Here is a 16103-nt window from a genome sequence, read left to right as displayed (position 1 = left end):
CAACCAGTATCTGATACTGACACCAGTGTCTGCAGGATTGTTCCCAAGTGTCTGCATTGTGTATCTGCATTTGAAAATAGCAACTTTTGGCAAAGGAAGCAAACAGAAGTAGACAAAAGGAATTACTATATAATCTATATAAATGGATGACAAATAGGTGTATGATGCAATGAAATACAGTGAATTATATACTATTACCACCTACTTCTGTGATTTCCTATTACACTGAAGGGGCTTTCTTATGGCCACAAGATAGGGAATAACACACTTGGACCCCCACCATTCACGAGAATATGAAACTTTTCTCCCTTCTGAATACAGCTGCAGGCTAAGGGCTAGTTCACACGTGAGTATAAGGGGAGGTTTTTGACAGCGGATTTCGCGTCCAAAACCTCCCCTTATAATGGTGGTCTATAAAGACCGCCGGGCTTCTGTTCTCCGCTAGCGGCGAGCTGCTGCTAGCGGAGAAAAGAAAGGACATGTCCTTTCTTCAGGCGGAAGCCGCGCTGTCTCAGTCGCGCGGCTTCCGCCCCCCACAGCTCCCTCCTATGTTGGCTCATTCATTTGAGCCGACAGCAGAGGGTTAAGCCGCGACAGCGATGGTCGCGGCGGGCGGGTTTTGACAAGAGAGAGACGCGGCTCGCCGCGTCTCTCTCTGTGTCAAAACCCGCGCGGGCAGTTCACGTGTGAACTAGCCCTAAATGTACGCTCTTCCCCACATCCAGAGATAGCCTGGCGCTGTACTCCTGCTATCTCCCAGGAGTCTCAAAGGAATTAAATGGAGTATCTGTGTGCATGCTTGGCCAGCACCTCCATTAGGAAGTGACCAGTGAGACACCAGCAGTTGGATCCCCACTCATCATAATGTTATCCACTGTCCATTAAATCAATACCCTAAATCTGGACTATTGTAACTTCTATTGTTGTACTAAAAGTACAAAAGTTCATTCTTTTGATGAAAAACTATCATAGACACACTGGAACAGATAAACTATTGAGAATGTTCGAAAATACTGATGTTTGTAACAAAACTGGTATACAAGCTTTACATCTCATTTTCTAAGTAATTTAGAAACTTTCTAACAGTTCTGCACTTTGCCCAAAAAGTGGTCAGGGCTTAGCAACAAGGGCTCAATATGCGACAAAGCAAACCAAAAAAAATGCGCCAACATTTTTTTTTTTTTTATTCGGAGACCCAGGCATTATTCCTCCCTCCCGCAAAATCACGGCCACAAAATAGCGCCGCATACGATCGCATTAAAATCAATGGGAGCGTATACGGCCCGCAAAAGCTCCCGCGGCGTCTACGTGCCACATTACGTGCCAAAAGACATCGTGTGAATGCATGATGTGGTCTCCGTTGTTCTGTTCCTTAGAAATACTGGTTTTCTAATGAGTTCTCCGCAGAAATGAGGGCGTCCCCACTGCTTTCCGAGAATCCGCTCCAGCGACTCCTTCTTCTTCAGCTGCATCCTCCAATTTACTGTTGTCTTCTTTCTTCGTCATCTGTGACACCTGTGATTGGCCTCCAGATATACAGTGCTTATGTAACAGCTGGTAGATGAGTGGCCAGAAGATAAGCACTATAAGCTTATAAGTCAGTTCACTGTGCATTTCTTCTAATCTGAGACTTGTAGTACCTGAGACTTGTTACACATTTGTCAGTGAGTGTGTATATCTGTAGTTGTGAGGAGGAATCATAATAAATGTCCAGTGTAAAAGCATAGCATGATAAAACTTTACAGACCCCATTGCAAGTCAGTGGAATCTGCTGGATAACGTTTGTGAGAAGGTGACCGGCAGAGTGCTGGAGTCCTGATATATCAGGTTTCTTACATATGTGTGTTCTAGGGTGGGTCATGAATAGGCCTTAGCCCAGGTGTGGGTCCTGGGCTCACTACTGGGCCATAAAAGGCTGCAGAGCCTATACTGCAGGGCAGATCCTGGGAGCGAGAGGAGGCACCTGGGTCTGTCCTGAGATACTGAAAGTCTGGTGAGACTGTACTGCTATTTTGTTTGTTCATGCGGTTGGTAGTAAGGTGTAAGTTAGTGCTCGAATGAGCAGGGTTTTGTTTGACGTTTTTGCCTGAAGTTAAGGCTGTATTTTATTTTGCTTATTTGGTACCTCAAGTGAAGGTTTATTTATTTTGCTATATTTCTAAATAAACCTGTTTGCACCAGAGCTGTTGGTGTCTCCATCTCTGATTGGCTGGGTCAACACCTTTGCTGCTACTGAGCTACCTTCCCTACAGGATGCTTCCACATAACTGAATTTGCAGCTAAATTTGCCTCCACCACCATTCACTGCAATGTTAAAAACAAGAAGCTTTCTTCCATCTTGTTTGTTATTGTTTTAAACAGAATATAAAGTTTATACAGAAAGAGTTTACATGATGTTCTGGATGTAATCCATGACTGACAAGAGGCCTACTGAGACGCTTTCTCCCAAGGGCCCGCCAAAATCTGGAGCCAGCCCTGAGCCACAGATTGGCGTATATGATGTTTCAGATTGTATCTTATTGTACTGCCTGATGCTCCCAACAACATATTTTATATAAACTCACTGAAAGAATGTTAAAGAAGACATATAGAGAGATGGACAAATACGGTAAGAGGAAGTACCAAAGTATGGTGACACGTTAAGTGAGAAGTTCCAGGGGAATTTCACAGAAATGCCATATCTACTTCTAACAACACATCAATAATTTATTTGGATACAGGCAATTGGTGCTTACTCTTGCTTTCATGTCATATGTATAGATGGGAAAAATGTACTGAACTGAAATTGCTTAAAACAGCTGTTTCATGAAGACAGCCTATCTATCTGCCTCTATGAGACTAAGTTCACACTGCATCATTTGGAGCTGTTTTTGAAGCTCTTCTGCCACAAAAAACAGCTCCAAAAGCAGCTTCTAAAGTACCTGAAATTTCTCCCATCCATTTCAACTTCTTTTTTCAGCACTGTTTTTTTCAGCTAAAGCCCCAAAAAACGCACCAAATCCCTAAATTCTCCAAACTCTCTAAAACAAATACCAAAAAACTAGCTACAATTCTGGTTTCTCTCGGTAAGCAAATTAGCTCTTTCTCGCAGCACTGGGGGCGGGCCCCAGTGCTCATACAGCACTGGGGGCGGCCCCAATACTGCGAGAGAACTCTCTCCAGTGCTGCCTCCATCTTTGTCAAGAACGGCCTCTTCATTCTCTTCTTCCGGCGGTGTCTTCTTACTTCTACGCCTCGGGACGAGCAGACTGCGCATGCTCACAGGCCCCGAGAAAATGGCCGCTTACAACACTATGCAAGTGGACATTTTCTTGTGGCCTATGGGCATGCGCAGTCTGCTCTGCCCAAGGCCGGAGGCCTTAGAAGTTACAAGCCGGAAGAAGAGGCTGAAGATGACGCTGCTGAAGAAGAGGAGGCGGCGCTGGAGAGAGTTCTCTTGCAACATTGGGGACGCCCCCAGTGCTGTCTGAGCGCTGGGGCCCGCCTCCAGTGCTGCGAGAGAGCTAATTTACATACTGACAAGAACCGGGATTGTAGGAGAACGGTGGCACGGAGAAGACAACGAAAGGTAGGAAAAGAATAGCCTTTCTTAAGGCTATTCCGACGTGGTACTTAGAAAAAATGTCATCTGAATGATAGGATCCCTTTAAAAACCAGCTACTAAAACCGGAGCTGAAAATAGAGCTCTTTGAGTTTCATTTCTAGGCTAAGGCCCCATGTAGCAGGCTGCAACAAAAAAAAGTGTTGTGGGAAAAAGCGTGCCAGCAACACACTGAAGTTTTTCCTGCATCTCTTTTCATAGAAAGGAGGAAACCTCTGAGGATTTTCTGCATCCATTACACCTGTAGGGGTACCACCGGTGTTTCAGTAGTTATAACTGACATGCCATGATTTCCAAATCCGCAACAGTTTTGTAAGTTGCTGTGTGTCCGTTGCGCATATTTTTTTGCAATGTATGGATGAGATTCGCTAAAATCTGCTGTAAGCTTGTTCTAAGTTTCAAAAACTGTGTTCGGTGAAATAATATTTTCAAATATTGTTTATAATCGTCCTTCATTGAATGGGGCTAATTCATGCACAGACCTGAAGGGAGAACCACAAGGCTCTATCCTGCATTTCTGTCATTGAATGAACATACACATAAGGGGCTCTTCAAGACTTGGACATGATGATCTCCCTCAAAAGCACCTCATGGCACAATCAAAGGGCTGTATTGGCAACTTTGTCATCCGATTTATTGCCATCCTTATGTACTGGACAAGCTGTAGTAAGGATGAGGCTGATCCCTGTGCTTATGTAAAGAATTAACTGTATACAGCCAATGTATTAGGCTCACCAGGTTGAGAGTCTCAGAGGTCCTACTCATGCTGATCATATACAGTAAACTGGTTAGAATACTGTTGTAAACTTTGTTATCTCCATAATTGTAAAAAAAAATCCAGGACGGTATATGATAAGAAAAAAAATATGTAAAAATATATGTAAAAATAAACATGGAAAAATATTATGTAAACATTTTTAAAAATATGAAAAATATCCGTAATGGAAACATCATGAGTAAACTTACCCTAATTCATGCCAGAAAAATAGCGCATAAATCAATGCAGCCACTGACAGAAATGTTTATCTACATCTATCCTTGGAGAAAAAATAACCAGTCTCTTATTGTCATATCACATAATCTGGCAGTGAGATGTAAATAGTCCTTAAAATAGAAAGGCTATTTCACACATACCTTTTGTATGTAAATTGCCTCAGTAGTGTTTCATTATACTCGGGAGTCCGAAAAGTCCCCCAAGTATAATGATAGCAGCGGTAGTGGCTGTCACCGGGCCCCTAATGTCCCGGGCCCTGTGGCAGCTGCCTTTGCTGCTATGGCGGTAGTTACGCCACTGATAGAACCCCTTTAAACTCATTTGCGTGAACAGAAACAGTTTTTGTCTCCAATTTCATTGCAGATTTATCCTCCACACAGAATTCCTACAGAATGCTCCTTATTTTGAGGAAATGCAGAGGATTGATACAGATGAGATCACCCCTTTAAAGTATTGAGAAAGTCCGCCATGATTCCGCAGCACAATTCGTATGTAATACATACAGATTTTATTGTTAGGTTACACTATGTAACAATTTTTTATTTTTGTTTTGGCTTTGTTTTAATAATGATATTTTCTGATTATTTAGATTTGAAAAGAATATCAAACGCTGATCTGAACTCCTAGACGTTGCTTTTGGTACCAGGACAATCGATATTTTAAAATCATATATTTTAATTAACAAGCATATCATATGCCTAGATGTTGGTGAAATATTCTAGACTGTTCTAAAAACTTCTAACGTCTACATTATTCTAGCCATGTCTAGACGTCGGTAGAATATTCTAGACGTCTGCACATTTACTATATAAGCACGTATTGTAATCACAGTTATAATGTGATAGTGGAGAGCGATACAATGTGAGAGCACTGAGAGGACTGAGAAATATAGTGTGTAGTTACATGCAGAGATGGCATCAAGAGGCTGGAAGCATTCTGCTGATTTGTTTTGATACATATGTGGCAAATTCATCAAGACGTGAGCCAAGAAATATTCAATGAGAACATCGGTCAGGATGTGTGACGCATATAAGTTGTACTTTGTAGTACAGTTTGAGGACCAGGGCAAACCCTGGGCACCTCACTACAGTTCCAAGGGGAAAGAAGAGCCCTGAAGTTTTCTATTCCAAAAATTTGGCAAGAGCGTACCAACCACTCAACCAACTTCTACTTTTGCATGATCGATCCTTCCAAACGTTGAAGCGACAAGAATGTTCCTCCAGTGGCGTATTCTGATATCCCATCATCAATTGCTCCAGTACTACACTGCACTGAGCTCCCCATACCTGCACCTCCTGAAAGAGATCAGCCATCATCAGAAGAACGTGGCACATCAGAGTTTGAACAAGAAGATGCAACTGATCCTGTCTAAAGTGTCAGTAGGGGAGAAATGGAGAGATACTACCCCAATCAAAAGGATCTCAACCACTTGATACGATGTATGGGACTCAAAAAGTCCAATGCTGAGCTAATGATATCTAGACTGAAGCAGTGGAACCTTCCGGACGAACGTGTTCAAGTTGCGGACCAGTGGAAACGGCATCGAACATTTGCTAGTTTCTTCAGCAATCGTGACGGTCTGTGATACTGTCACAATGTCACTGGTTTATTCCTTGCAATTGGTATTGCCTTTAACCCACAAGAGTGGCGACTTTTTATAGATAGCTCATCTAGAAGTTTAAAGGCTGTGCTGCTACATAATGGGAACAAGTATCCCTCTATTCCTTTAGCTCACTCCATATACTTAAAGGAGGACTACAACAACGTCAAGACTTTGTTGGAGATGCTGAAATATGCTACTCATCGTTGGGATGTTATTGGTGATTTTAAGATGGAAGCGTTTCTTATGGGTTTACAGGGTGGTAACACAAAATATCCCTGCTACCTTTGCCTACGGGACAGCAGGGACTGAATGTGCATTACCATCAGAGGGACTGGCCACAATGTACTGAGTTCTCTTTAGGAAAGAGCAATGTAAAATAGGAGCTTATATGTAAAATGGTAGTTTAATATATAGACTCTTATTGTAAGATGACATTATTTTTCTATGACATTTTGTTATTGTATATGAAGCTAGACAGCTGAATATACTGTATTTTTCGGACTATAAGACGCACCTAGGTTTTAGAGGAGGAAAATAGGGGAAAAAAATTTGAAGCAAAAACTGGTAAAATATTTAATATATGGGAGTTGTAGTTTTGCAACAGCTGCAAGGCCACATTAACAGGTGACCCTGCAGCTGTACGGGGACGCAGAGTGTTTTTTTTTGCGGGGCCAGATGTACTTTTTAGTTATACCATTTTGGGGAATGTCTATTTCTTAGATCACCTTGTATTGAAAAAAAACAGGAGGTGATTTAGAACTTTTATTTATTTCATATTTTTAAAGCTTTTTTTTTTTTTACTATTTTATTCCCCCCGGGGGCTTGAACCTGCGGTCACTTGATTGCAAGTCCCATAGACGGCAATACAAGTGTATTGCCATCTATGGGACATTCTGTATATTAGTATTACGGCTGGTCATAGACCCAGCCACAATACTAATATAGCAGTGACAGGCCTGGGAGCCTCATTAGGCTCCCGGCTGTCACCCGAACAGGTCGGCTCCTGCGATATCGCCGCGCAGGAGCCGGCCTGCAACTTTACAGGTATGGGGCCGGTGAGGACCGGCCCCGGAGGAGAAGGGGCCACTGGTACTGACCCGGCATCCGCTGTACTAGAGAGGCGGATGCCGGCGAGGGATAGACGCCAGCACAGGTGCCGGGGCCTGAGACATCGCTCCTCTGCCCTGCCTGAAGCCAGTGGCAGGGGGACGGAGGAGCGGAATAGCATCACTCCTCCCGCTGCTGGCTTCATGCAGGGCAGAGGAGCGCAGCGATGTCTCAGGCCCCGGCGTCTATCACTTGCCGGCTTCCGCCTCTCTATTACAGTGGATGCCAGGTGCCACATTCAGACTATAAGACGCACCCTTCTTTTCCCCCCAAATTTTGTGCGTCTTATAGTCCGAAAAATACGGTAGTCGTTATTTTTACTAATATCAGACATTTTTATTGTTTTCGATGCCCTGGTCATAAAAATAAAGTTGATCAATAATAATTCGTATTTTCTGTAATGCCAACCTATGTACTGTTAGGAAATAACATTAGATTTACAAGGACAAAAACTCTGCTACATAGTGCAATACACTGTGTTCCACATTATTATGCAAAAAGTGTTTAGGAGTGATAAGGTAAGAATTTTTTTGTTTGTCAGTAAAACTCATTGATGGTGATGTGTGTCAGGGCTCTTTATATCACTGAAAGCAATTTCAGACTCCTGTGCTAATTAGTTTGGCAGGTGTGTCCAATTAAAGGCAAGACTACTTAAGAAGGCTGTCCCACATTATTAAGCAGCCTACATTTTCTGCCAAAATGGGAAAGAAAAAGGATGTGTCGACTGCTGAAAAGCAACAAATTGTGGAGTGTTTAGGTCAAGGAATGACTACAATCAACATTGTTAAGGCACTTCATCATGATCATCGCACAATCAAGAAGTATATAGCTGATTCACAGCACTCACGTGTGTGTGTGGTGATAAGGGAAAATTAAGGACTCTTTCCAACAGACAATAACGTCAGGTTAAAAGAGCAACTGCAAAAATGCTTTGTCATAGCAGCAGACACGTTTTTGAAGCTGCTGGTGCCTCCAACATCCCCCAAACAACAAGATGCAGGGTCCTTCAGAGGTTTGCAGCTGTGCGTAAGCCATCCTGTCGACCTCCTCTATCCACTGCACACAAGCAGAAACAGCTCCAGTGGGTCAAAAAATACTTGAAGACTGACTTCAAAACTGTTTTGTTCACCGATGAGTGCCGTGCAACACTCGATGGTCCAGATGGATGGAGTGGAGGATGGCTGGCTGATGGACACCCCATGCAAATATGGCTACGGCGCCAACAAGGAGGATGTGGAGTAATGTTTTGGGCTGGAATCAAGGGGAGAGAGATTGACAGCCCCTTTAGGATCCCTGAAGGGGTAAAGATGAACTCCATAATGTATGTGGAGTTTCTCAAACAGCACTTCCTGCCATGGTTCAAGAAGAAGAACCGTGCATTCTGCAGCAAGATCATTTTCATGCATTTTCATTGCACAGTCTCATGCTGCAAATAACACATCTGCATCTCTGGCTGCTATGGGCATAAAGGGGACAAACTTAGGGCCCCTTCACACGGCTTAAGCGCTCGGCTCATTCCGAGCCGTACACGCGAGTGCTTCTAAACACTTCCCATTCATTTCAATGGGAGCGCTCGTAAAGCCGGCTTTACGCGCGCTCCCATTGAAGTGAATGGGAAGTGTTTAGAAGCGCTCGCGTGTACGGCTCGGAATGAGCCGAGCGCTTACGCTGTGTGAAGGGGCCCTTATGGTGTGGCCCCCATGCTCCCCTGACCTCAACCCCATTGAGAACCTCTGGAGCATCATCAAAAGGAGTGTCTATGATGGCGGGAGGTAGTTCACATCTAAGCAACAGCTCTGGGAGGGTATTCAGTCCTCATGCAAAACAATTGAAGCAGAAACCATCCAAAACCTGACAAATTCAATGGACAAGAGAGTTCAGAAGCTCCTTTCCAACAAGGGATCCTATGTGCAAATGTAACATCACCTAGAATAAAGTTTTGACTTGAAAACTGTTTGATTTCAGTTTGTAATAACCTGCTTATGTTTATAATTTCACAAATGAACATTTTTTGTTCTTTATAAAAATAAAAAGGTTGAAAACTCTGCTGTGCATAATAATTTATAACATGCATTTTGTGTTTTTTTAAATTAAAATATACTGTTATCATAGGCAGTTTGTTCAAAAACCTTTCAATTGTACTCTAATAGTTGATGACTGGAAAATTACAATGACTGCAATTCATACATGTAATTTTTGAAAATATGAGAAAATATTATTTGCACAATAATTTGGAACACAGTCTAGACACATTGTACCACATGTGCACGAAGCCTAAAGATTGTGTCCTACTCTTATTTGTCTTATTACAAGATCAGAAGTCATAAAATATTATGTAAAAATTGTCTGCTTTCATTCTTTTCTTAAACTCAGGGCAAATTCACACAGAATATGTTTTCTATAGCAAAATGCAACAAAGGTGCAGCGAAATCTGCATGTATTGCATGCAGATTTTTTGCGCAATTTGGTGTGGATTTCTCATTGAATTTACTCTATGTATTCCAAAAGGTGTAATTCATGATAAAATTTCACCATTTCACCACATATTTAACCTTCGAACCACAGGTCAAGCTCATCTACTTTGCAATTCTGCAGAAAAGTCTGCAGATGTTACGCATATTCTTACACCTCCATAAGACTAAGGATCCACGTAGTGAGCCACAGCCAAAACAAGCTGCAGAAAAGACTGCGGCGGAATCATCTTTCTTTCTGCAGTGTTTTACACAGAAAGTTTGCAGTTTTCCTCTGCGGACTTTCTGCTTCTCATATACCTATAAGGGAAATGCCAGTGTTTCTGTAGGTATAATTTGACATGCTGAGATTTGCAAGTAAATGCAATGTTGTTGTTTTTTTTTATTTGCAAAACACTGTGTGCCCCGGTGTAAGTGACTCCGTCCTGTCTGTGGAAACTGGTCGGTGTGTGGGCTACATTTCCTGGACTGAGCTCAGTCGTGTGCATAGAAGTCACTACATCATAGTTATGGACGCAGTGATATCCTGAACTGCCCGATCGCTACAGTAATGAAGTGACATGACACTATCAGTTTATTACTGTAACGTTGGGGCCGGTTTAGTCGCTCGCTGCATCATAACTGACTATGATGCAGTGACTCCTATGCACCCACACACTCGGTGCGGGTACCACAGTCCACCGATAGAATGTTTTCCACAAACAGGATTCGGTCACGTGAAAGGGCCCCAAGGCTAAGGCCACGTGATGCCAAAATGTAAAATGATGCCAAAAAAAAGAAAATGCAGTGGAAAACAATGTATTTTTGCCTCCCCATATAAACCTATAGCGATCATTGTGTTTTCCCAGCATTTTTTTTTACACAATGTGAGGATGAAATCAAATAAAATCACAATCTCTTTGCTGGGACTGTAAAACAGGGTTTTTCGTGCTGCTTTTCCACAATGACCACCATAATTTAAGAGCACTCCCATATGCCAGAATTAAATCTTTGCCTGGCATAGACGTCAGGTGTAACTCACAGCAGAAAGTTAATTTGTGGGGTCACGGCATGCCCACTCTGTTTCAGATGTGCCACATTTACACCTATCTTCACAGAGCCTAGAAGCATCAATGTTGAACATCTTTGGCACATAGATGTGTACCAAAGATGTACTACACTAGTACCCATCTCCGCAAGAAAACTAGCAAAGATGACTTAGTAAATTCCCCCCACTATCTTCAGCAACCCATGTTTCGCAACTGCAATGAGACAATATCGAAATGTTATGAATGCAGACATTCTAATATTTTACTATATAAAACATTTCTTTGCTGTATATTAGCACAAAAATGTCCGAAAAAGAACAACACAAGCAGCACCTAAGGCCGGGGCCCAATGATGCAAAAACGTAACGTCCTGTAGCAGATTCAGTACCACAGTGCTATAACAATGGCAGCTAGGGGGCACGCCAGGGGGCATTCACACTTGTGCCCCTGTGCGCTGTGTCCTTCCGCCGGGTTTCCGGATTTAAAAGCAAACTGCTGATGTCCGCCTGCAGGATCTCTTTTTTAGGACGGACATAATGTCCCACATTACCCCACATGATATGATGCCATTTCAGGCTAACTTTATATGTCCAAGCACAATCCACATATTAAAGGACACGACTAGTGACGGCTCATAAAGTTCTATGTTTGTGTAATGACAGTATCCTCTATTACAACATTGTCTGACCTCTGTATAAGCAATGCTGCCTCCGATGTCGCCCCTGCTACCTCCTGTGTCACCCCCTCTACCTCATAGATTGTAAGCTCTTGCGAGCAGGGCCCTCAGTCCCATCATGTGAAATAACTTTCTTTGTAATGTATCTTTCTGTCTGTATTTGAACACTACAAATTGTACAGCGCTGCAGAGTATGTTGGCGCTATATAAATAAAATCCATTCATTCATGTCCTGCATGTCTGACTTTCTGTCCGACCAAAAAGATGGTTTCCCCGCGGAGCCACCGGAGGTTTGCTTTTTAAATCCATTCAAATGAATGGGTGTTAAAACTGATTGCCGGGGAGCCGTCCCCTATCCAGTTTCTCCGGAGCTTAGGATGGAAACCCGGCGGAATGACATAAGGCGCACAGGGGTGCAAGTGTGAACGCCCCCTCAGTGTGTAGATCCACACCAATGAAAACTGTAAGCTATGGCAGAAACCTAACCCCAGTGCCTTGTAGAGGTGTTTCTACAGTTTTCAGATAAGACTCTGTTGTTTTGGAGGAAATTGCCTTTTCTGTCCATATGCAAATGAGGGGAAAGTGCTTTGGGGTGTGTCTTAGCTTCCGTCTCTGCTCTAGATTCCCCAGCAAAGTGTTTCCTCTCATTTGCATATGAACACAACAGTGATTTATATAAATGGGCCACAAAGCTGAATAGCAGAGGTATATTAGGACACTGTAGAGTCACCTCTACAAGGTACTGGGACAGACTTATAAATAATTTACTGCCAAGAGACTCCTATTAACAAACCCTAAAGCTGGGGACACACTGGGAGTAATAGTGAACTCTCCAGCAGCTAACCCACTACAATACAATAGTCAAAAAATTTACAATAACATCATAGATGATCTTTTTAGATTAATTGACTTCATTATGTATTTTTTTCTAAGCATCTGAACATAGCCATAGGTTTGAGACACACAGGGATGCTAACCCGCTTCAATGTGCAGGAGCAGCTTCGTAGATAATATTTAAAACCACTTGCCACCAACGACGCGTTTTTACACCTGCAGCATGTCAGTTTTTACTGTAGGTTTTACTGACAACTTTCACCCTTCACAATACAAGCAAAGATTGAAAGCTGCTTTCAAAAAAAGAGATTTTTGCTAGTATGTTGCAGCAGACAACACCAGATTTCAGATTTTCTGTGGTTTTTAACAGTTGCCTAAGTCCTTGTACACACGACCACGTGTATTGCCAGTGTGTTAGCCATGTTTCTCATTTCTATAGCCCCATACACATGGGCCTTTGTATGGAGACTTGAGCCCAAGGAGTCCGACCCAGGCTCACTGAGATCAGTGAATAGGGGTGTGGAAGCACAAGTGGTACATGGATGACATAATGGCCCAGCTACATGTGCACAATTTTGTTATCTGTGTGTCTTCAGCATCAGTGCCGTATGTCCACAAAAACGGACAGTGTGTGATCTAATGATGAGCCAACCTTGTCGGCAAATATAGACGGGACACTAATGACACATTTTTTTGAGCCAGGAGTGGTTTGAGCAGAAAGGAAAAATATAAGAGTTTCCTAAATATTTCCCATTCCTTTTGTAGCCATTCTTGCCTTTGTCTCAAAAAATTCAACAAAAAAAAAAGCTATGTTTCCACAACGTGGGGCTTTAGCCTTAAAGAGCTAGGTTGTTTGAATTATATGACATTGTGCAGTTTTCATATGTACCCTGGGAGCTAGGCCGGGGTTGCTGTGATGCATTTCCCTCGCTATTCCTGCTCCTGTGACATGGGAATGGAAATGACTAGCGGAGATGTGAACAGAGTCTACATAATTCCCTGTCAGGTCAGACATATGTTCTGCTCTTTGGGCAGTAACAAAGTTATCGCTCAACAAAAATGTTCAAACAGGAACAAAAACTTTTTTAGACTATTTACCAGACTCTAGAGTAAGGAAGCGAGTTATAAACCTGCATAAATTGCCAAAAAATTTCTGTCTGTCACAACATAACAACAGCAAGACTATCACACTGTGACACTTCACAAACAACACAATGCTGGCATGTGACATCCTAAAGTGTGACACTGAATTGTCTATCCAAAAGTGTGACAATGCACAGTATGCCATCCTATAGTGACATATTGTATAGAACTCCATCCAGTAGAATAACATTGTATATACAGCTGGCCATCCTATAGTAACTCACTATAGTCTGCCATCCCAATATGTGTCATTTTATAGTATGCCACCTTACAGTGTGACACTTTATCATTTGTCATCCTATAGACTGATATTATGCAGTGTGACAATGTTTACTGTACCATCCTATAGTGTGATGTATAGTATGACATTGTATGACTATAGTGTGCCATTCTGTAATGTTTTAAATTATAGTGTGATTTTGTATAGTATGACATTGTAGGAGTATAGTCTGCCATCCTGTAATGTTGTATATTATAGTGTGCCACCCTATAGTGTGATTTTGTATAGTATGACATTGTATGAGTACAGTGTGCCATCCTATAATGTGATCTATTATAGTATGTCATCCTATAGTTTGATGTGGTAAGATGGGACTCAGTATATTGTGCCATCCTATAGTGTGACGTTGTGTAGTATGGCATTGTATGAGTAATAGTGCGCCATCCTGTAATGTGTTATACTATAGTGTGCCATCCTGTAATGTGTTATACTATAGTGTGTCATCCTGTAGTTTAATGCTGTAATGTGGAACTCTGTATATTGTGCCATCATATAGTGTGATTTTGTATAGTATGGCATTGTATGAGTATAGTGTGTCATCCTATAATGTGATCTATTATACAGTAGTATGTCATGCTATAGTTTGATGTGGTAAGATGGAACTCTGTATATTGTGCCATCATATAGTGTGATGTTGTGTAGTATGACATTGTATGAGTATAGTCTGCCATTCTGTAATGTGATATATTATAGTGTGCCATCCTATAGTGTGATTTTGTATAGTATGGCATTGTATGAGTACATTGTGCCATCCTGTAATGTGATCTATTATACAGTAGTATGTCATCCTATAGTTTGATGTGGTAAGATGGGACTCTGTATATTGTACCAAAATCTCGGAATGAATCCAGCGTCACCAAGAATCCTTAAAATGTAGCTTTTATTCGTTCATCTAAAATATTTCATTCAGCATACCGAGGTGGCAGGTACACATGCAATTCACGTGGTGAATTGGAGTCCGTTCATGTTCGAGCAGCCTGGGAGTCCATCTATGTCCGAACAGCCAGAGGATTTTCTCATGTGGTCATGAGAGTGGGGTGAGCCACAAACTGTGTTTTTTCTTCTTTGAACTCTGTATATTGTGCCATCCTATAGTGTGATGTTGTGTAGTATGGCATTGTATGAGTATAGTCTGCCATTCTGTAGTGTGATATATTATAGTGTGCCATCCTATAGTGTGATGTTGTGTAGTATGACATTGTATGAGTACAGTCTGCCATCTATAGTGTGATCTATATGGGACTCTGTATATTGTGCCATCCTAAGGAATGTGACTGACAGAGATGATCCCTTCACCTGGCAGTGCCACCGTGCTCCCTGAAACATGGCAGGACTCAGTAGTATCACAGCCATGTAAAGTGGCATCATTTCCTCTATGCTTCTTCCATGTGCCCAATGTTTGAGGAAGTGTCTGGCAGACTTTGCTGGCGTGTGGCGCGGAGCTCACAGCGTTCTTGCTATACACAGTGTTTCTTCTCCACTAGGACATGCTGGGCTCTGTAGTTCCACCTCCTCTGCAGAGCTCCAGGTTGTAGAGTCAGACTAGTCAGAGAGAGGAGTGTTGTGCTTACCTGTCAGACTGAGCTCGGCTCTCCTCTCCTCTGGTCACATCCAGGTCCAGGTTAGTGATGCGGATCCTCAGGGGGCACCACCACTGTCCGCTAGCTGCCCATTGCCCTCTTCTGGGTGACCGAGCTCCTTTCAGTTTCCTTGTTTTCTCCGTGCTCTGGGCGGGTATTTGGCTGATGAGCTCATACATGACTGATGGTTCCTCCTCCCTCCCAGGCTGGAGGTGTGTGGCTTGTGCTCTGAAGAAGTAGCGCTTGTTCTCACTTCCTGACTGGAAATTCCCATTAGTGTCAGTGCAGTGAGAGGAGGCCAGATGAGAGAAGATATCTCGGTGCTACCGATGACGAGACGTCATGGGGATTTTGTGTCTTGTGGTTTGACACATTAAATGTCTATAAAGATGCCCCGTACTTTTTCAAGGAATCTTATGAGTTTAATCATCAGCATCATCATTGTCCGACCATAATACTTGAGGAGGAACAAGAATCATATTTCCTTCTAGTCTAGTATATACTGTATATTGTCTTATTGTGCCGTATGGCGCCCTTGTACGCTGAGGTAAATCTTTTCGCATCTCTGGCTTGTCCAGACTAGTCCTTCAGCTTCCTACAGGGCCGTGCCAGGAGCTTGGCACAAGGGGGTCCTCAGTTACACGTAGAGAAGGCTCTTAGGGTCCTAGGTGTAAATCTGACACTTCCTTAGAGCAGGCGCATGGTGTCTATCATACACCTATCATTATGATAGACACCATGATAGTGCTTAAGGGTTAATGTCCTATGTGTAAATCTGACACCTCA

General features: G+C 42.5%; 1 protein-coding gene across 1 annotated transcript in view; it reads right to left on the bottom strand.

The window, feature by feature from the left end:
- The window catches only part of NFKB1 (nuclear factor kappa B subunit 1), an 84692-nt gene extending 69256 nt beyond the window's left edge, over nucleotides 1–15436 (bottom strand). The window contains exon 1 of the mRNA XM_075285579.1: nucleotides 15309–15436. The gene's annotated coding sequence lies outside the window, so the exon portion shown is untranslated. The remainder of the gene's footprint in view (nucleotides 1–15308) is intronic.
- Nucleotides 15437–16103: the final 667 nt, after the last annotated feature.

Source organism: Leptodactylus fuscus, chromosome 1, assembly GCF_031893055.1.
Source record: "Leptodactylus fuscus isolate aLepFus1 chromosome 1, aLepFus1.hap2, whole genome shotgun sequence".
Lineage (NCBI taxonomy): Eukaryota > Metazoa > Chordata > Amphibia > Anura > Leptodactylidae > Leptodactylus > Leptodactylus fuscus.
This window is presented reverse-complemented; position numbering and strand designations above follow the sequence as displayed.